Source organism: Callithrix jacchus, chromosome 15 (assembly GCF_049354715.1).
Source record: "Callithrix jacchus isolate 240 chromosome 15, calJac240_pri, whole genome shotgun sequence".
In the NCBI taxonomy this organism is placed as follows: domain Eukaryota; kingdom Metazoa; phylum Chordata; class Mammalia; order Primates; family Cebidae; genus Callithrix; species Callithrix jacchus.
In genome coordinates, this window is record NC_133516.1 from 98,676,170 (window position 1) to 98,699,112 (window position 22,943).

The 22,943-nt window shown below is 35.9% G+C and overlaps 1 protein-coding gene and 1 long non-coding RNA gene across 4 annotated transcripts in view; both read left to right on the forward strand.

Moving 5' to 3' along the window:
- LOC144579613 (uncharacterized) overlaps positions 1 to 16,243 on the forward strand; it is a 133,563-nt gene extending 117,320 nt beyond the window's left edge. The window contains exons 3-4 of the long non-coding RNA XR_013527714.1: positions 201 to 274; positions 16,127 to 16,243. This is a non-coding gene — a long non-coding RNA (uncharacterized LOC144579613). The remainder of the gene's footprint in view (positions 1 to 200; positions 275 to 16,126) is intronic.
- The window catches only part of BBX (BBX high mobility group box domain containing), a 166,723-nt gene continuing 144,074 nt past the window's right edge, over positions 295 to 22,943 (forward strand). For all 3 annotated transcript variants that reach the window (XM_035274366.3, XM_078352267.1, XM_078352268.1), the window contains exon 1: positions 295 to 464. The gene's annotated coding sequence lies outside the window, so the exon portion shown is untranslated. The remainder of the gene's footprint in view (positions 465 to 22,943) is intronic.

Sequence of the window (22,943 nt, forward strand, 5' to 3'; positions counted from 1 at the left end):
TTTTGTTAAAGTTGACAATAAACACTTTAGGCCACTTTCTCTAACTAGCACTGACATAGGGATATTTGCCTCATATTGATTGTTTGGCTAGTAATTCATTTTATTTGGAGATTATTTTGCTAAAGAGAATGAGTGGCAGCTTTGTTTGAAAGACCTTCCTGGCTCACCATATTAACTACTTTTCTATGGGTCTTTCACAGAATCCTGCTGCATCACAGAATCTGGAAGTTCTGATGTTCCATTGAAATCACAATGGAAAGTCTTGACTTGACTGGTAAGAGCTGTTGTGAAGGTGCATCTTACTTACCTGGAAGCAGTGAGGCAGTCAAGAACTATGTGTTATCAGAGCTAGTCTCAACTTTTCCCCATAATCCATATTAATCAAGGAAGTGTGATCATTGGATTTCTTTTTCTTGTCAATGTTGTTATTTTTTTAAGGTGTGACTTTTAATCTTCATTATCAAGTAAGTTAAATTTTCTTTTAAACTAATGAAAATTTTAAAATTAGCTGTTTCAGAATCTCTGATTTGCTTCTCCACAGTAGTGTGTTTATTGGTGAAAGTCAGTTTATTGAAGTCCCAGATACTTAGAGGTCGTATACCTAAATAGGTATTAAATTGGGCTAGTCCCCAAACGCTGTTTTTTGTAATGCTGTTGACATTAATTGAAAAATGAATCAGTATCAAAACATTATGGAGTTTTTCTCACCTGTTAAAAAATAATGAAGTGTATGTAGCTGTGTCTTGAAACCACTTTAAGTATAAAAAGTATACAATGAAGGAAAAAGTTGAGATTTTAAAATATATACATGTGCCAAATTATATAAAACTCTGAAACTCACAAATACTATAACTGTCCTTTTCTATGTTAGTTTTTTCAAGCTGATGTTTTACGGTAAAATTTGTTTTAACTTTGGCATATGGCAATAATATTTTTAAATTAGTTTTAATAATAATTACTTAAATGAATAGAATTTTCCCAATCTGGGAATCAAACTTGGGATGGCTTTACTGTTATCTGAATACTTTATGGTAAACTGATGATTTGTAAGACTGAGGAACTTGTTGTAAATTAAAATGAGCAAATACAGTAAATATTGTTTAGTTACAGTTTTCAGGAAAGGAACTCATTCTTTACTTTTTAATTAAGATTAATCCAAAACCTTTTCTGTTTTAAAGTATCTTTATTTTGTAGCTTATTACATCTGTCTAGATTATTTGTCTGCCTTCCCCTTTTGGTAACTATATCACTGAATGTTGCTTTCATCATGTGAGCATAAATATGAGGCCTCTGAACCAGGCTCCTAAAAGTCATTGTCTAGGATTATACACATAGTAAAATGCATATGATTTATTTGAATTTGTATTTATAATAGGGCATTTAAACAACAATAAACCTTAATGCCAGTGAGAAGATTAGAATTTAATTATTGTTTTTCTTCTTCCCTGTGCTATCCTTTAAGGCACACTTGTTACAAATATTAATGCAAATTCTCAATTTAAGAATGCTAGCCAGAATACAGTTAATTATGATTTTATTAAGTCAGCAGTATAGACTCTGGAATTTTCAAAAATTGGTACTGAAATTTCAAGTATGTTCTCATTTGCTAATCAAAAAGGGAGTTTAGCATGGTGAGGTTTAAAGAAAAATGAAATTTGTAGCAGTAAAAAAGCAAAGCAGGACACTTTATCTGACCTGTTCAGAAAAACTAAGTCATGAACCAGGATTACCATGGCAGACTTCACTAAGTAGCCATCTGAGATATGATTTCTGAATGTTCATCAGATTATTGCAATAAATGTTTTATTGACCCTAAGAAATTGACAGAAATCCAAACTGCTGATGAAATTTAAGATGGAAGCTTAATGACAGGTGGCTAAGACTGCATACTTCTAGCTGACTTATATGCTCATCTTAAGTACAGTAATATCTGAGAAACAGAAAAGATGCCATACAAAACCTGGAGTAATTGAGGAAACAAATTCTAGAAGATGTTACTTGGCAAAAGGATTCCAGAGTTCAATAAATCTGGGAAACATATTAGTCAACTTAGTCAATTACATCTCAATATCAGAAGAGCCTCCAAATCTTAGTGGTTTATGTCAATAAACGCTTATTTCTCATTGATGTTCATGTCTCTGATTAGTCTCCTGCCACTCACTCCATGTCCTCTTAATTCCTGGACCAAAGCTGAAGGAGCAGTCTTTCTGGCATGTACATGTTTTGAAGAGGAAAGAGAAAAGCGATGGAACCATGGCTCTTAACAAGGCTGCTTGAAAGTGGCACATGGCAGTAACTCTCATATTTAATTGGCCAGAGCAGGTCACAGGGCGAAACTTGCATCATGTGAGGGAGTAGCCTTGTAAGAGGGGATAAGAAAAACTAATAGGGAGAAACAGTACGTCTTTTAACTACTGTATTTGCAAAATACCATCTACTGCTTTTTTAGAGAGTGCACGTAATGTATTAAAGATCCAGGAAGTTCTTCAGTATATGAATCTGTTAACATGTAAAATCATTTGTCCGTGAATCCTTTTGTTATGTGGAACACTGTCAGTGACAAGTTTTAAGGATACGATTCAAGAGTTTCTTACGTTTTGAACCTTACAACTTTTCCTAAAATTTAGAAAAAGTTTCTAATATGTATAATAGACTTAGATTATTGTTTTATAGGTAGTTTTAAAATGAATAAAAATTACTGCAAACCAGACCCTCTGCAATTTGCATATAGAATTAGAGAAAGGAAGTATGATACTTAAAGTAATTTTTTTACCTATATATAATAGGTTACAGAACTTTGACAGATACTGTCTAATTTGATATAGAACGAGAATGAGGAAATGGATACTTAGCTTTTTTTCCAGTAGTAATATATTACTTGTACTGGATATAATGGTAGCAAAATGCCTTTTTCTACTTAAGTTCAATTAGTGATGAAGAATGCAGACACCATAGGGAGCTTAACAATTGCATCCCAGGAGTTTTCTGAGGTACTCTACCTGAGGTCACGTTCACTATACAGTGACTTTTGCATTATTATCTCTTAAATCTCCTAGAGAATTGTTAACACATAGAACTTCTCAGCCAGTGTTGGTTTTATTCATCTCACAGGTATTAAAAAACATTATGACCAGACTTGTGTGGATTAAGATGACTGATTTAAAGATCCTCTAGTATATAAACAATGCTTTGTAATAGTTTATAATTTCTTAAGACTGGGAGTAAGGAACATCCTTAGGCATCTATATATTACTCTGTTCTTATGATGCTAATAAAGACATACCCAAGATTGGGTAATTTATAAAGGAAAGGGGTTTAATTGACTCACCATTTCATGTGGCTGGGAGGCCTCACAGTCATGGCGGAAGGCAAAGGAAGAGAAAAGGCAAGTCTTACATGGCAGCAGGCAGGAGAGCATGTGCAGGGGGACTCCCTTTATAAAGCCATCTGATCTTGTGAGACTTATTCACTATTACAAGAACAGCATGGGGAAAAAAACTCACCCCCATGATTCAGTTAACTTCCACCAGGTCCCTCCCATGACATTGGGATTAGTATAATTAAGGTGAGATTTGGGTTGGATCACAGAGCCAAAACTTATCAACATCTGTGTCTTTAAAAAAAAAAAGAAATACACACACACACACACACACACACATATAAGGTTAGAAGGCAGGATACTATAGCAAAACATGGGTTTTGTATTCAGGGAAATCCTAGTTTTGGCACTTTTTAATTGAAAGCAATTGAGTGATTATATTAGACCTCTCTGAAATGATGTTTTCTCATTGTAATATAGGGATAATGATCTCTTCCTTGTAAGATTATGAGAAGTAAATGAGGTAATGGGTTAATTGTCTGAAAATAGTCCCTGGCACATAGAAGCACTCAAGAATTAGTAGTTTAAAAAAGAAAGATGTGATCCAAGTTCAAGAACCTTGATTCCTGGCACCGTACCTCTGTCTGATAGACATCTGACAGTGCGTATCTAAAATGTGTTTGTTTATAAGCACATATGTCCACACACCTTCCAGCGGGTTTAAAAAAATTGTTCTGAGCCGGGTGCAGTGGCTCATGCCTGTAATCCCAGCACTTTGGGAGGCCAAGGCGGGTGGATCACGAGGTCAAGAGATCGAGACCATCCTGGTCAACATGGTGAAACCCCGTCTCTACTAAAAATACAAAAAATTAGCTGGGCATGGTGGCGCGTGCCTGTAATCCCAGCTACTCGGGAGGCTGAGGCAGGAGAATTGCCTGAACCCAGGAGGCGCAGGTTGCGGTGAGCCGAGATCGCACCATTGCACTCCAGCCTGGGTAACAAGAGTGAAACTCTGTCTCAAAAAAAAAAAAAAAATTGTTCTGAATGCACAAGAACCTATGCATTCTTCTTTACTTCTGCTGAAGATTGCAAGTGGCTTTATCCTTATTGCTGAGAGAAAGGGTGAGTCCCATGATCTAATAATTAACTTCTTGTCACTGAGAATTTAGAAGTCCCAAGGACAGAGTGATGGCCAAAAGTTCATATACTTTATGACTTTTACTCTGCATATTAATGAGGTCAGCATTAAGTTAAAAAAATATCTAGTTCTATGTAATCTTGAGGCAAGGTATAAGAACAAGAAATGGTGCTACTGAAATTTTTTTCCTCATATAGAGCAAATACTGTTTGGTTTCAGAAGAAATAAGTATTTCTATTTTAATATTTTTATTTTACTGTTCCCCAGTATGAAGATTTATTTAGACTCCTTAAAGCAGGGATCCCCAATCCCCTGGGCCTGGGACTGGTGTTGGTCCATGGCCTATTAGGAACAGGGTTGCACAGCAGGAGCTGGGCAGGGGGTGAGCAGCATTACCGCCCGAGCTCTGCCTCCTATCCGAGCAGCAGCAGCAGCGGCATTAGAGTCTCATAGGAGCCGGAACGGTACTGTGAACTGCATATGTGAGGTATCTAGGTTGGAGGCTCCTTATGAGAATCTAATGCTTGATGATCTGAGGTGGCCCAAACCATCCCCCCAACCTCCCCTACCATCTATGGAAAAATCGTCTTCCATGAAAGCAGTCCCTCGTGCTAAAACTGTTGGGGATCACTGCCTAAACAAACGTCTCTGTTGACATTGTCCCCTTGTCCTTTCAGATTCAATTGTAACATAGTAACATATTTTGATTCAACACCTTATGCTTTAATTCTAAAATGACTACTTTAATTTAAAATAGCACATATATATAAAAATGATTTTTTTGGGCATGGATTAGTCTTAAAATTGTTCCAGGCTTTCTCTTTTTCTAAATGGAGTATCTTTGTAACTATTAGTTGCTCATTCACCTGGATTGTTGGTAGAGTAAAACCACCTAAAAAAATATAAACTCTTCCTCTTCAGAAATTGTATTAGCTTACTTGTGTTGCTGTAACACATTAAAAAAAAAAGTGTTAGACTGGGTGGTTTAAACAACAGACACTTATTTTAAGATGAAAGTTCTGGAGGCTAGAAGTTAGTGATTAAGGTCCTGGAAAAGTCACTTTCTAGTGAGGGCTTCTGCCACCAGAAACGTCTGCCTTCTTGCCGTGTCCTCACATGGCCTTTCCTCTCTGTAGGCAGCAAGGTCTAGTGCCTTTTCCTCTTCTCATAAGTACACCAGTTCTTTGGGCTAAGGGCCCCACCCATGTGACCTTGCTTAACCTTTTCTTCTCTTTATAGGCCCTATGCCATCACATTGGGGACTGGGGCTTCAACATATGAATTTGGAGCAGCACACAATTTCACCTATAACATAGATTTTTGTTTTTCTTTACCAAAGAATGAAGTAAAAGTGTTTTAAAAAATACATTTTATTTGATTTAGTCTATAAACAAGATATGTGGCTTGTTACAGTCTTCTAAGATTCTAAAAATATCTTTGATACTTTTGAGGAGGGAGACGTTTGAAATTACTGAATTCCTGTTTCTTCTTACTTCGAAGTCACCATGCATGCAAATAAGATTCTTAACAGATGAAGGAATCAAGTCTAAGAACTTTAAAATTCAAGGGACTTAGATAATGGAGGAGTTACATCGTTGTCAAAACTGACTTCCATGTGTACTTGTTGTTATCTGGGAATATTAGGAATGTATTTGAAAACTAAGTTGAACAAGATAAGTACTCTTTGGGGTTATATCTGCTTCTGTTTACTGTATCAAGACAATTCACATTGTGTAAGGCAATATTCTTTTACTTTGTGAATCAGTTGAGAATTTAAACAGGGAAATGGCATACACTTAAGATTTCGGTAAACAGAAAACAAAAAAAAAAGGTTGTGTATTTGAAGTAATGCCAGCAGAAGTCAGGAAGTCCTAAGTCTGATAAACCTACTTAATTATTGCCCTGTCTCCTTACCTGCCTTCTTTCTTTTTTCCCTTTCTTTCCCCCCTTTTCTCTCTGATATCAGCTTCTAAATTAGGTAATGGATGCTTGAATTTCTCAAGCCGTCTTATTTGGTTGTTGCTGTTCTGTTCTGTTCTGTTCTGTTTTGTTCTAGGTCTTTAGCAGCTTGAAGCCATGGTTTTAGCTTCCCTCTCTAGTGTTAAGCAGAAAAGAGGGATGAGGAAGGGGCTTTACTGGCCCAACCAGAAACAGAAACTAAGAATCCACTACTGTATTCTCTACCTTGGACACCTAAATGCAATGTCTGTGTAGTACTTCCTTCTAATATGTAGTATTTTATAACCTGCTTGGTTTAATTTGTAATTCTTTTTCTATCAGGTAAGTCAGGTGATGGGTGCTTGGGATTAGTGCTCAGTAAATGGTGCATTTACTTATGGGATATACATACAGGCTCCAATGAACTTTTTTGGTTTTTTCTTTGGATAGTTGTGTGTGTAGGTATGTGTTTCTGTGTCACTAGAATAATCTTAGTTTCTAGTGATTTGGGATTTGTCTAAAAAATGTAATCAAAAGGAAACAAACCTTTTGAACAAACACTTCTATGTAAAAATAATTTTAAATTCTTTTGTAAAATTTATCAGTTAACTTGTGTACTTATAGACTAAAGGATATGCTATTCGGCAGTGATAGAATTTTGTAGTTGTTGATTTAATTGTTTGAGAGGTATTTTAACTCTTTTGTCCACTTCTGCTTTCAGTCTTCCCTAAAAGCTATTTATGAAATGACTCAAACTCTAAAACCTTGTATATAATGAATGTTACCCATGTGTTTCTTCTTTTTTATTATTATCATATTTTAAGTTCTGGGGTACATGTACAGATTGTGCAAGATTGTTAAATAGGTATACACATGCCATGGTGGGTTGCTGTATCCATCCCCCCCGTCATCTACATTAGGTATTGATCCTAATGTTTTCCCTCCCCAATCCCTCCACCCCCTGCTATCCCTCCCCTAGCTTCCCCAGTCAATCTAATGATTGTGAAATTCACTAGTTGAGGACAGTATGAATATGTTCAGGCATGGCTTTCATGCATTTAATGCTACTCTGAAAGGAGTTAGATCAAGTAAGTATTTTTATATTGAAGTCTGTATTCCCTCTGCTCTCTATTATAGAGAAGCATGTTTTCCTAGGAAAATAAATGGATCTATGGGTGGGGGGAGGGATTGCTCATAACATTTCTCCCAGGATCTTCATACATTTTAGTGTCAGATATTCATTTACTGGATATTCTGTATAAACACACATAAATGTATGTAGATATGAGTGTATACATGCAGTTCTTTCAACCGCTTTGAGATGCTACAGGACTTGTTTACACTAGAAAGTTTACTAGAAAGTCTCTTTTGTGCATAGCTATATTCCAAAAATTTGGAAATAGTGTCTGGCTCGTGGAAGTTGCTCAGTAAACATGTGATGAATTTGTATTATAGGAATTCACATTTCATTAACCTATATTCCACTGAACTTCATGTTGATAAACATCTCCTGGTCTGTATGGAAATTTTTCCCAGATTGATTTCAGGGCGAACAGTATTCTTCCAAATTATGATTTCTCTGTGCCTTTAAGTTTACCGTTAGTTCTATAATCAATAAATGTTCGTGAGCTGAGAGCTTAAAATGTAACCACAAAAAATTTCTCTATAGCTGTTGGCTCATTTGTAGCTTACACTGAATCAGCAGGTGTTTGTTAAGACTTAGTCTTCTAACAAGTGCTTTTCCAACACTTTATCAGCGACCCTGTGAGTGGAGTACATGTGAAGGTTGTGAGATTTAAGGCAGGCACTTTGGTTCATGTTGGGCTTTAAGAATCACAATGTGATACCTGGCTTCAGTTAATGTGCACCAGAAAGGTTTACTAAAGTCAAGTTTTAGGTGTTCTGGGAGGTATTTTTAGAATATTTCTATGCTCAAGTTGATCTACAAAGTTGATAGACAAGAATATGGTGTTTTGTATTATCTTTTATAACCCGCTTAGTTTAATTTGCAGTTGTTTTGCCTCTGCTGTGGCTATATTACTATTCTTATACCACAGATGAATTATCTAATTATTTCATTGTTCTTAACATTTACTATAAAGCCATTAATTACCAAGTGTCTCTTCATGGCAGGAATATTCTGTTTTAGGTAATGTGTTAAGGTATAAAACATTACCGTAGGCACTTAGAATGCAGCCAGATGTGGAGGAGCTGGCTTCTAAAGAGGGCTTAGCTACCTACTGTTTATGTGATGAACACTGTCCTCATAAGTCGCGCCACAGTAGTTATACTGAAGAATTGCCGAATAAGAGAAACAGTCAAACCTATCAAATGTGAGGTGTATCCATGTGCAGAGTAGTGTATACCCTCCCGTCCATGCAGGCGGCACCTGGGTGGACATGAGATTCCGTCCATGCCCTCAGCAGATTTTTTGAATAGCACTATGTTGTCACCATTGTTAGAGTTACAAAATCATTAAATAGGTGTATTATAAAACTCAATAAAGAAAAGTTTGAAGTCAGCAGTTACTGTCAATCCCCTTAAACACCAAACCTGTTTTTATAGCAATCATTTTGTCAGGCCATTGGAAAGGGCAGAAGCATACAGATCATCTTTCAATTCATTTGGTGAAGTGAGCATTTAAATAAATCATAAAGTTTTCAGGTTTGAAAGTTTAGCTCCTGTTAAAATGATGGGTGTTGCCTATCTTTATTATTCACCTGGAGTTTCACTTTTTAGAGAACAAAAGAGATCCCTTCCTAATAAGGCTGTTACATCTTATTGAGAGTAGAAATGTCTCAATCATGTCTCTTTTTATGAGGTTTTTCTCTAATCAGCAAAATTACAGAATTTTTTTTACCGACTTACTGCTGTAATCGACTGTTTTATATATTGGAGTTTATTATGTGCCTCTGAAAAAATATTTTAGAACTTTTACTTTCTGATACTTATAAATATCTTGATTCCTACCTCTAGATTGTCAGCTGCATAATGCTCACTGTTGCTTCCCAGATATTAATATGGATAGACAGAAACTGAACGGTTTCCTTAGTGGTGACTGATCTAAATGGATCAATTAAAAAAAAATTTTTTTAACTGTAGGGTGATCTCTTAGAAACATGGGCTATGGAGTCAGATAGACCCAAGACTAAACTAACTCAGGTGTTTTCCATAACTGGGATGTGGTAAAGTTACTTAGCTTTATCTGTGAAATGAGGCAAATACCTGCCACGTGAAGTTGTTAGAGGATTAAGAGCACTGGAGGGTATAATGTCAACCCAGCATATGGCAGGGACTATTAAGGAAATGTGTTCTTAAATTGGGCAGCAAGTCAGAAATAATCTGTAACTTTTTTGCTTCTTAACTGGTCCTTGAAGTTTAAAGTCATGTTTATTACTATCTCTACTCAAAACAAAAGAAATGTCTGGCTTCAAAGTGTCCATTTTTACTATGTTGGGAAAGTCCTGACTGAATACAAAATGGACGTGCTTTCCTGATGATTTCACTAGGAAGGAATAAATTCACATTTACTCTTACTGTTAGATTCCTTTAAAAATACTTTCTGTACAGTTGTAGGTGATAGAAGTTTTATTTTATTTTAATTGTACTTCTCCCAATTTTGCAATTTTAATAAAGCCCAAACTTATGAACATACTAGGAAATAAGTCATCTGTCATTCAGCGGATTGTAGCTACTTTAGGATATTATTGGTGCCTGCTATTAGTATTAACAAGATTATCAGCCCAAACTATGTAAAATTTTTAAGCATAAGAACAAATTTATATAGTCCAGATAACGTTCTTCAAAGACTATATTTTAACAAAACAAGGATATATAGTATGTTTCTTTTTTGTTTTCTATTGTACTTTAGGTTCTGGGGCACATGTGCAGATCATGCAGGGTTGTTTCATAGGTACTTACATGGTAAGGTGGTTTGCTGCCTCCATCCCCATGTCACCTATATCTGGCATATCTCCCCATGTTATCCCTCCCCAACCTCCTCAGTGTCCATTGTTCCTTCCCTAGCCCCCCTCAACAGACCCCAGTGTGTGATGCTCCTCTCCCCGTGTCCATTTCTTCTCTTTGGTTTTCTGTTCTTGTGTCAGTTTGCTGAGAATGATGGTTTCCTGATTCATCCATGTCCCTGCAAAGGACACTAACTCATCGTTTTTTATGGCTGCATAGTATTCCATGGTGTATATGTGCCACATTTTCCTTCTCCAGTCTGTCATTGCTGGGCATTTGCATTGGTTCCAGGTCTTTGCTATTGTAAACAGTGCTGCAATGAACATATGTGTGCATGTGTCTTTATAATAGAACAATTTATAATCTTTTGGGTATATACCCAGTAATGGGATTGCTGGGTGAAGTGGAATTTCTGTTTCTAGATCCTTGAGGAATTGCCACATCCTTCACCTATTTTTGGTTTAACATTTCATAATTAATTGGTCCAAGAGAAAAGAAAATTATTTTTCTCTGTCTTCAGAAATGTTCTGTGAAAGTATTTATTTTCTAATAATTTTCATGCACATAAGCATAAAAACCAATACAATTTGGTTGTATGTGTTAGGTGTTTGTGGTTCTTTTACAGCAATTTTGCCTTTTCCTTGTTGAGCATATAAACTATAACCACCATGGATTTTATTGACTTAATTGTATACTTTTAAAATTATTGCTACATATTGAGAAATCTAAACCTTTCCAGAGTGCCTGTGAGAGTTTCTGCTCTGGATCACTATCCCTCTTTAATCTTTCTCCCGCTCTGTTCTGTTTCTTTTTAGAATCTGAACTATCCGCAGTAATCTCACTGGAAAAATGTTCTCTTTACAGATAAATAATGTATTTTCTGTTCCTCTGTATCACTAACAAATATTTACTAATTACCATGTGCAAGGCAACGTATTACACACTGTCAAGGTCATGACGTGATAATATAAGGCAAACTCTGGGCACAAAAGAGGGAGATATACAAATAAACATTGAGTTCTGAGAAAGATCTTCTATCCCACTCAAGGATATCAGGGAAGACTTCACAGAGAGGAGGAAATAACAGAAAGGTGGAAAGGTGAATAGACTCCTTTGGCCAGCTGGATGGGATACATGTAAAGTTACAATGGGAAACTTTGGTGTGAAGGCACAGATGTAAAGGGGGTCTTGAATATTAAGTTGAGTTTACTTTTTTTCCCCCTCAAAAAGCCTATAGCCACTGAAAACTTTTGAGTGAATGATATAAATGAGATTAAATGAATTAGTCTTTCCCATTCATAGGGCAAAAGTTAATGGATACTCAGTTTTAAGGATTCTTTCAATGAAGATTTTCTGAAACACTTGATTCCTGCTACTATTTAGCCTCTGTTTTGTGTGTTTAGTTATTGTAAACTTAGCTTTCACTGTGTTTCTCGAATATGAATTCTAGGTATGTGTCATCTGAACCAGTTTAGAAGCTATTAATCTACAGAACTTGATAATAAACTGAACTTGTTTTGGGGATGTAGAGAGACAAAGGCAGAAGGAGGCAGTGAAGGGTACTTAAAAGAAAGTCAAAGACAGGTTTTAAATTTCAGTTCACAAGAGTGTTAGTGTTGCGGTCAGAAGCAAGGAGATACTAGTGTTACTGATTTGTGGGAGGGGGAGGTGAATTTGGGATGGATTGGATTTGAAACACAGAGGATATCCATGGCATTATATTTAGGATGTATTTATAAATTTGAGATGAGTTTGGTAGAGATTCAGGCTGAAGATAGGTTTAATTTGAGAGAGAGATAAGAGCTGAAACTTTGAAAGTTGGTGAAAGGTAATATGCCTAAGGTGGGACTGTTGAAAATACTTACCTATCCTTTGTTAGGGGAAGTCCAGAGGAAAGAAAACCAATTAGATCTGTGCTGGGAAAAGCAAGAATCATGCTGTGCAAAATGGGGATGAGTTTCAAGACTGGCAGTATTGCAAATTTAGAGACATCTAAATGTCTAAAAAAGTTTCTTGAGTTAGTAACCAAGGAGCGAATAACCGTTGGAGAAAGCGGTTTTTATGGAGCAGTCAATGAAGTAACCACGTTGTAAACTCTTTCCAATATTGCTGCTTTGAGTGCCAAGTTCTTGGTTTTCTTTACAGCTGAAACTGTGTTGAGTCACAGTCTTCATTGAGTAATGCATAATGATTTACAAATCCTCTCCCTCGGAGCATAGAACTCATCTTCTGTAAGTGTAGTTGTAATATTCTTTAAATATGTTACCTTAGACTATTTTAAATCAAGGCTTATCCAGGTAATAATACCATTTCCTCAAATGCACTGAAGTGATTTTCTTTAAAACGCCATCAGCAAACATACTTTCAAATGCCTTACTTGTCTTATATTTATTATAATTGGCATTACAGAGGAATGAATACTGAATTTCCTGTCATTGCCAGCTCTTCTTTCACACTTAGTGAAACTTAGAATAAGGCGTACTCTTTTAATAAAGATCCTTTCGAAAGCCTTCGGTGTAGTAGGGCCAACTGATATGCAGTTTCCAGTCTAAGAACCAGATATACAGCCACTTTGGTTTTCATCTTCAGAGGATGGTGGTAAAGATATACAAGACTCACCCTAGGTAGTAATGATTATAATGATTACAAACTACTGCTGTTATGTGTCTTTTGTGTGCCAATTTCTATGTGTGTGTTTGTGTGTGTGTATATGTATATTTTTTTCTTCCTTTCTTCACAGTGACCGTTAAATGTATGTGAGAAAACTGAGTCTCAGAACATTTAAATAGATGGTCTGAGCCTCTTGACTTGTTAAAAACAGATGGAGGATTCAAATCTAGCTCATTCTCACTTTCAAAGGCTGTGTTCTTTGCATAGTCTGTGTAGTTTTATGATGTATCTGAAATTTGACCTGTAACACCTTTGTTGGCAACTACTGACCCCAGTTTGGGAACTAAGTCCCTTATAACTTTCCTCCCCTTTCCTACCAACTTGGAAAGAATAGATGGTTACTTTTCATTTGCTTAAATAAACGTATTTTCAGATGCCACTGTTAAGTCAGACACTCTTCTTTATATTTAATACTGTTTATATATTTAATCTTCACATCAGTCTGATGAGAAGTAGGTATATTTTCCCCAAACATTTTATTGTGAAGCTCATATACTGCCACCTAGATTTGGCCATTAACATTTTATTCTAATTATTTTATTACATACCTATCATCTGTCCATCTCTCTATCCTTTATGAATTCAACTTACTTTTTGATGCATCTGAAAATTTAGACATCACTACACCTCCCTAAATGCTTCAGCATTTATATTAAATAATATTTATATTAACTACAGTTCAATATTTATGTATTTTTTATGTTAAGTCTACATTCATTGGCATGCACACATCTTAAAAGTACATTTTCTGAGTTTTGACAAATGCATACATCTGTGTAATCCAAATACCTTGGTATAACCTTTACTTACTACTGGTAGATGCCCCTTTTTCTTCTCATTTTTTAGGTGAGGAAACTGAAGAACAGAGAGGTGAACTTACCTGCCCAAGGTTATGCTGCTAATAAGTGGCAAAGCTAGAATTCAAATTCAGGTTGTGTGGCTGCAGGGTTTGTGCTTCCCACCACACCACACTGCCTATAGATTATCCTCACATGTTTGGGTATCCTTTTACATTCAGGTGCATGAATGCCATGTTTATTTTTAACATAAGTGTGTAGACACAGAAGTGGTACACTGGGTTTGATGAGAGTAGAAATGCTGTTCTAGAAACACATCAGTTCCTAGCAAGAGGTTTATAGCAGGAGAAGTGAAGAGGGATGTCTAATATGACAGATTCCCTCCACTGTAGTAGTAGGGTGAATTTCTATGTAATAGCTCTGTCTTAGCTGGCATCCTTGATTAATGTTTCCACACATATCAGTGAAGTGATAGTGAGTTCTCTAATGACGAAACTGAGGTTCAGCAAAATCTTCAAGTATCACTTGAGCAATTAGCAGTAAATTATGTTCAGTATAGCTTTGTATTAAGCATTTTTGCTCTTTTATGATTAGTAGAAAAGTGTTCATCTGTGCATGATATATATAGCATCACTCATCTTGATAACTCAGACTCTGAAATAATACAATTGACTAATTGGATAAGTTAAGAAATTTATAAGGTTTTTAACAAAGAAATTTGTAGTGGAATTATTTGACTTTTCCAAATAAATTACATAAAGAATTGGAACAGATAATATTAATTTTTTTTTCTGGTTTGCAATACTTGGGTGGCCCGATGGAAAGAACTTGTTCAACTTTAGTCTCTTTCCTGCATTGTGTTCATACCACTCATACCTTAAAAGTTGACCGGTACTTTTTGTTCACTTCTTAAATGATTAAAAAGAACCCATCATGTAATTTTTTTAAAATCCTAAGTATTGCGCAAAAAGCACTAAAAAAAAAAAAAAAAAAAAAAAAAAAAAGCATGTAGCTCACAAAACTTAGCGAGTCACTAGAGGGCAGAGCCGTACTGTACTTTAGTCTTTATTTGAAAATTTCTGGTTTAAAAATTGCTGAACACGATGGAAAATATATTGATACACAGTTGAATAGAAATTTCTTTGTGTTCTTACTTATTTTGCTGTGATATCCAATAACATGCTTATACATTTATCAAAGGAGATTTTCTGGCAATTACATTGAATGTTACTAAAAGGGCATGATTATTTAGAAGAGTAGAGAAAATACAAATGCATACAAAGAGCAATACATTGTACAACTTCTACTCTGTGAAGTACCCTGAATTTGGAGAGCAGTGTAGACTTTAGGTGAGACGTTATGAGGGAGAACAGGTAGTTTTGAGCACCAGTTCTTTTACTAGTACTTAGCTGTAAGAATTCACTGAAGGGTAGAACACTGGTTTATCTTTCCAGTCAACTGAAATGTGTTGAATCATTAAGACTGAAATTACCAAGTTGTAGAAGCAAATGAACTAACTCTAGGCCCCTTTTAAAAATTTTGTTAAGTGACTGTTCACTTAATTTCATTTCTGTACTAAATTTTCTATCATTCTGATATTTTTATTCAGATTTATTTTTGTCTGGTTTATCTTAAAAATATCCTAGTGAGTAACCTGAGTAATTCAGTGTCCCATAAGATAGAAAACTTTTATCCTTAATTATGTTTATTTGAATTTTATTTTACAAAATCAGTTTGGATTTGTATAATATTCTACTAGAGACAACATAAGGATATCAGAAAAAGCAGTAGATTTTAGAATCAGAAAATTTGGGGGCCTCGATTATCATTTATTTGCTTGTGTCTTGGGCAAGTCACATTACCTCTCTAACCTTCATTTTCTAAACTAGAAAAAATATTTCCTTATTTACAACCGGGTTGTTTGGAGGATTGTGTGTATATATGTATCTCCAAACACGTACATATACATCTCAAAACCTTGTGATGATGAGTTTTAATAGGTAATGTTACAAGTTCATAAAAATAACTTCAAAGTGGTTGACTGTGTCACAGATTTAGTAACTTGAGGGCACCTATTACATGAGCAAATAGTACCAAAAATGTGGTTTCAAAACCAAAACCCAAATTCAGATTGCCAGCTTCCTGTCTGTGATTTCTCTGGCTGCTTAATCTCTCCGTTGACTTCTGACTCTTTTGCTCCTCTCAACTCTTTATTTCTGTCCTCTGTTTATTTCCATGTTTCCTCTCTCTGTGTTTCTCCTGACTGTCTCTGGTCTCTCTGTGTTCTTCTTGTCCCAGGCACCCTCAGGAAGACCCCAAGCCTCTAGCGGTACCTGGTATCATCTCCAGCATGTTATAGATGTGGAGGATTCACTGGGATATTGAGAAATACCAGAGGCGAATTGTTCCACTGTAGTAAGTCATTCAGCATTTGTTAAGTGACTACTGTTCACGCAGCATAGTTGGTGTTCCTTTTGGGGAAGAAAAATTTGTTAGGATACAGGACAGAAGAAATAAATTTGTAAACTCTTGGCAGTGGTTCTTGCAGGCTAGACAAACATGCAAATGAAAACAACGATGACAAATTAAAAAGCTGACAGTCATATAAATGAATTGTATTTTATGTGTGCTGATGGGGCCTAGGGTTAATGGAGGAGAGAAAGCCAGGTGGTATTAATCAGATTTCCTGCATGAGTTTAAAATTAGGTTTTAAAGTACATTTGGATGAGAGATGGGGAAAGAGAGAATGGAAATGAGTAATTTCTGTGGGGCTTGGCAGGCCTGTTTGCGTCTCTGTGAGTGAATCCCTGACGGAAGGATAGTGAAATGAAAGTGCTAGGTTTCAGCCTACCAACAGCTAACTTTACTTCCAGTCTTAGAGAAATTCCAGTTATGAAAAGAAGTACAGCCAAGTTGAGACTTTCCATAAACATAATTGATATCCACTGCCAGTTTTAGAATTTATGGGGTTTACGTGTAAATTGTGATTATATGAAGTAATAAAGAAGTACTGTGACATAAAGTTGATACAGAGCATTAGAACATGCTGCAGGGATGCATTCGAAATGATACCATAAACTGAAATAGTAAGCTGAAATATAACAAGTCTGTTTTATTTTATTTAATTTTTTTGCATTAGAAATTTATTTTTGCTGTTGTATATTAGACAGTCCTAGCTAGTAGATGCATGGTTTTCACATTTGGATATCAGAGTTGGATATGGTTTGAATCCCAACTATGCTAGCTTTTAAACATCAGACAATGTACTTCACAATGCTGAATCTCAATTTCCACGTGTATAAACTAAGGCTGGAAATATTTACCTCAAAAAGTGATGTGAATGAAAAGAGAGTATGGAGTCCTGAGTACATACAAGGTACTTTCTACTTGCAGACACTTAAAAATACCTTTAAAATAGTCAAATATAGTGTTCTTTCTAAGAGCTTTTTAAAGTAAGAATGCTGTATATACAAGAATGCTTTATCTACAGAAAATGCTATCGATACAAGAATATTTATTGTGCATGGAAAGTAATGACCTTTTATACCTTGGGCTAGTAAAACATATTAGAAAACTGAGTTTTACAGTGGTAACAGGTATAATATCATAATACTGAATTCGTTATTAGAAATGGTGAATTAGACTCTCCGTATGAACCTATGGTCTGCAAGCTACATATATACCTTTAAACAAAAAATTGTATTAACTTGAGAAATAAGTTTGTGGTTATAACTAACACCCTTTATTCTATTCTCTCTACCATTTTCTGTGTTTATAATTTTGCAGTTGTATCTTTAGAATCAGGATAAATCTAAAATATGATAATTTCTTTTTGCTACCCTACACAAAAATATTTATGCTATGTAGATAAGGTACAAAGAGTACTATTAACATGAATAACTGAGAACCTACCACTAGTTTGAGAATAGAACATTACTGGTTTTTGTGTAGCCCACAGTGTGCCCTCACAGATTCCATTGCCTCTCCTTAGCCCCCTCACCACAATCCTTAATGTTGAGTTTATTATGTGTTTTTCTTTGTTGATTTTCTCATATTTATGTATCCCCTACATTGTTTTGCTTGTTTTTAAATTGTATGTAAATAATAAATACTCCATGTTTTCTTCTGCAAGAACTATTTTTCCTGTTCTACATTATATTTATGAGTCAATTCTGCTTGTCTTTGTAATTTGTTTATTGTCATATATGTATAGTCTTTTGTTGTATGAAAATACCACAATTTATTTGCTTTCTATTTAGGCTATCTTCCTTCCTTCCTTCCTTCCTTCCTTCCTTCCTTCCTTCCTTCCTTCCTTCCTTCCTTCCTTCCTTCCTTCCTTCCTCCTTCCTTCCCTCCCTCCCTCCCTCCCTCCCTCCCTCCCTCCCTCCCTCCCTCCTCCCCTCCTCCCCTCCCCCCCCTCCTCCCCCCACCTCCTTATCTCTCTCTTTTTCTTTCTTTCTTTCTTGTCATTGGAAATAAAGCAGCAGAGGAAAAGTTCTTGAGTCCTGTATATACCCTCTTTATGTACATATTATTTCTTCAGAATAAATGTTCAGAAGTGAATTGTTGTGATAGGTTATGCCCAACCTCAAATTCTGCAAGATAATGCCATGTGGATTTCCATAGAACTTGTTACATTTTATATCCACTAACAGAATGTAAGTATTCCCTCTCTCTAATTCCTATAGTTCTTTAACATGACTAGATATTTCTTCAATATATTTACTGTATCTTTATGAATGATCCTTTGCATGAATATGACTATATCTGGGCAGAGGTTTAAAAATAGAAAAGATTTTTCAGGTTGCCGATAAACATCATAACAAAAACCCTGATGACCCGCAGTTTTTAAAAGTTCGTTTTACTTTTTGCCACAGCTGCTTTTATTTTTCTCAGGTTCCCAGTTGTCACTCACACCTTTTCTCAAACTCATTTAAATCTGGACATCCTGAAATAGCTGGATATGTTTGCTCACTAAATTTTTTGCCTCCAGAAAACCTTATCATAAGAATAAATGTAAGGTGAAACCCCGTCTCTACTAAAAATACAAAAATTAGCTGGGCATGGTGGCGCGCGCCTGTAGTCCCAGCTACTCGGGAGGCTGAGGAAGGAGAATTGCTTGAACCCAGAAGGCGGAGGTTGCGGTGAGCCGAGATCATGCCATTGCACTCCAGTCTGGGTAACAACAGTGAAACTCCGTCTCAAAAAAAAAAAGAACAAATGTTCTCTTGTGATAAATGAAAACTGTCAGCTGTTTCTAAGAAAGACAGTTTGTACATAGAAATGTACATTTCTTTTCTTTTTCCCCTAATTGTTGTTGAGATAGAGTGACCCACAGAGGACTGTTTGCAAGCTGCATTGCCCTTGATCGACCCACGTTTTCTTCTGTATTGCAGAAGTTCCAAAAGCTTCAGTAAATGACTCAAGTTCTCTTTTCTGTCCTTCACCCTCTTTTGTTTTTCTTAGCCAATGATTCTTTTCATATCTGATTATATTTTTACACTCTGTTCCAATTTTAATATCAAAAGTTCTTCCTAATCTCTTAATGGGTACTTGGTGTTTCATAATTTCAGTTAACTAATCTCAGTATTTTGTCTTTTTTCAAGCTTCCTGCCACTACTACATATATCTCCTGATGTTTCCCAGGAAATACCAGGATCTATCCTATTTCCTGGTACTTATTCAATGGGCATTTATTAAATGTAGAAAGGAAAAATGTAAATGCAGTCAGCACTGAAATACCTTTCCCCTGCTTAGCTACAATAATTTCCTTAAAAGCACTAGGCAAAAATAATGAGTACAATAAGTAGTTTTGTTACTGAGTACCTTTATTAAACCATAGCCAGGCATTTCTTCTTGAGCTTTACTGTACTTTGTTTGAAAAATTACAGTGGTAGATCAGTGGTCTGTAAGACTCCTTTTGACACCACAGTTTTGTATTCTTTCTTCTAATTGAAATGAAAAACACTTTCTCACCATTTATCTGGGCATCACCTCCAGGGTCTGAATCTATCTACCTTACTGGGCTTTAGGCCCATAACTGTGTCACAGCAACCTGCCAGTTACTGTCTCTCATAACCCCAGCAAGTGGGGGCATGCATTGAACTTCTCTTCCTCTTTTTGTTCCGTGGGGTTGATTTGTTCTAGTATAATAAATGCCTTTGGCTTCCTGATTTCATTTATCAGGCAACCCAGGCTAATGCTTGAGCTCTGGCTTCTTGCTCCTTCTTCTCTTCCCCTAACCCTACAGCTGTGACCAGGGCAACTCATCGTACCTTTTGTTATTTGCTCTACAGCATGACCCCATGCCTTTTCTCACACTCCAGTTACCATCTTTGAGTCAGCACTGGTTCCTTCTGTTGGGCTTTTCCTTAGTCGGTGGGTCTCTTTGCATCTGGTGCTGGAGGCAAGTTGTTTCTTCCTTTCTGTTGTGGTTCTAGGGACACCTCAGCCCAAGGTGACTGGTGAGCGAGAGCCTAACTTCTTTCCTTGCTACCTTCATTCAGTCTTCCGTGACCAATGGAGGGAATCGCTAAACCACTTCCAAGGAGTTACTTGACTCCAGATTATCACGTGACTGATATATCCTAAATGTGTTACTGGTCCTGGATTCATCTTGTGAGTACTTTTGAACTCTACACCAAAGAAAAAAAGGTGCGAGCGATCAAGCTACAATGGGAAGGGGAACCAACTTCCTTTTAATTCTCTGTCAATTGTAACCACTGCCCAGTCACTCATGAGGGTCCTGGCCAGAAAGCTATGTATTTGGTCTTTAACCAAGGTCAAGTATAGACTCTTCCTGACCTTTATTCAGGGATACAGAATGTGTACATTTCTGTCGTGCTTAGCCAATGGACACTTTATGCTCCTTGTGATATTATAGATCTGGTTTGTAAAGATTCCGTATAAGTCTTGCAACTGTTAGTGTAAGATGAGAAGGCCGAAGAAAAATTTTACAACTAAAAAATGAGGAAAAGGGGAAACTTCTTCAATGAAAGATTTATTTTTAATAACACTAACTGAATTCTAAATCAAATTTTAAGTTTAAAAATTGTGAGTTTTTAAAATGTCAAATTATTTATTATTGAAAGCCTAGTTGTTAACCTCCTACCTCCAGCCTCCATACACGTAAAATACCCAAGATTCACTGGGCTGTACAGCCATGAGGAACAAGAAGCCAGACTGTCTGAGAATTCACCCCTCCTAACTGCTTGCTTGACAGAACTCTTAAGGAAACAGTATGCCGAATGTTCCATTCTCCAGAGAAGCAGTTAATACCACCCTATCTCAGGAAAAACAGATGATGACTTTTTGTTCCTCAGGAATTCAAGGAGAGAAAAATTCTCTTATGCTTATCAGGAAAAAAAGTGGGAGAAATTACCTGACATGAAAACTTCACTGATAGGAGAATGTTCATTCTAACCATTATTATAATGTGTGTTTGATTAATGTAAAAGGCTTGACCTGTTAAGTATTCACATTAATATTTTAAATTATCAGTGATAAGAGTTTCTTTTGTAGTATTAATTCACTTGGTCTTTTATTAATTTAGATAGGCTCAAAAGTGCTTCATAAAACCTGCAACACTCATTTAGTATTCTTATTTTACTTTAATGTCTTGTCTTCTGAAAGCCATATATTCTCTAATTATTTAAGTTGTAACAAATATTAAAAATAAACTATATTATTGATGAAATAAGTTTGGGCCATCCTTAAATACAGTAGAAACATTTATAAATATGTAAATATGTGATATAAAATATTCTTTCTGAGGCTTCTAGAAAATGCATTTATGACAGATTCTGTACTGGATGGGGCTGCTTAATTTGGAAAAGGTTTTATAAATGCTAAACTAAGAATAAATTTTGAACTATGTATTTTTTATTCTTATATGTATTATTCAGTGATGTTGGTAATAAATATAAAATTAAGCTCAATGTTGAGCTTTACTCAAGTACTCTAAAAATAGATTTATCTATATTAGGAAGTATTTTATTAAAATAACTTTGAATAGTTTCATTCAGATTTAGGTGTTGCTTGAATAACAATATTCATTTTGTCTTGTAATTTATATTTGAAAATAAAAAAGTAAAATGTTCAAATGGATGTAATTTTGATGAAAAGAGGTACGTAATGAATCTGTTGTGTTGAATATTTTCTAGTATATTGCCATTTATTTATCTTAGCTATAAAAATTCACATTTCCAAAAGCCTGATTGGGTTTTATTAAATCTGAAAAATAAATCGCTGATTGTTTTTCTAAAAACAATGGAACAGAAAGTAGAGCAGCTGTACTTTAATACTGATACTTGTTTTGAGTAATTGGGACCCTTCTAGGAAGCTCATCTACATATTGTGGTGATGAAGATTACTGAATATGGCCTTCTATGTACATGCCAAACTGTTTTCTCCCAGCAAATCATACTTGGAATCTGTACATCTCTTGTGCTCAGCTAGTGGATGCCACTCTTTTTCCCTGTGCCAGGCAAGCACTGTGTCTCATTTGAATGATGACATTATTACCCTTAAGTTAAGGTGTGTTTTGAGCTTAGAGGATTCTTGGCTGCTGTTTTCATCCATTTATAGTTATTCCCTGTTACTTCGCCCCTACACATCACCTAGGGATGTTTTGGCAGGTTGACAGCGGTGTTATTTCTGTGAGCCCAGTGATCATGGGGCTTGCATTTTCATCCCTTAGTACCCAGCAAGCTGTGAAGAACCACTCTGGACCTAGGAAAGTCTGTGCTCTGGAACTCTGAGTCGGAGAACTAGTAGAGCTCAGTGCCAAGGCAGGAGTGGGTCTGATTTTCACTGAATGGAGTCATCCAGTCAGCTGTTCCTTCAGAATTAAAGCTCATGGAGAAAGCCTTTTTTCTGCACTCATTGGAGCTTAATCAAGGATTGATTTGAGTATGTTTTCTTTTCTTTCACTCTTTAAAAAATGTGCCGGAGACTTTTGTTGATTTGTTTGAAATTATTTGCATTTAAATGGCTTCCAAGACAGTTTGCACATAGAGGTTCTGGCTCTTATTTTTTGCACTTACTTTGGCTGACAAAATCATGATGGGACTGCGTTCTCCTTTTTCTTGATTTACGCTTTTGTGGCTATTTCAAA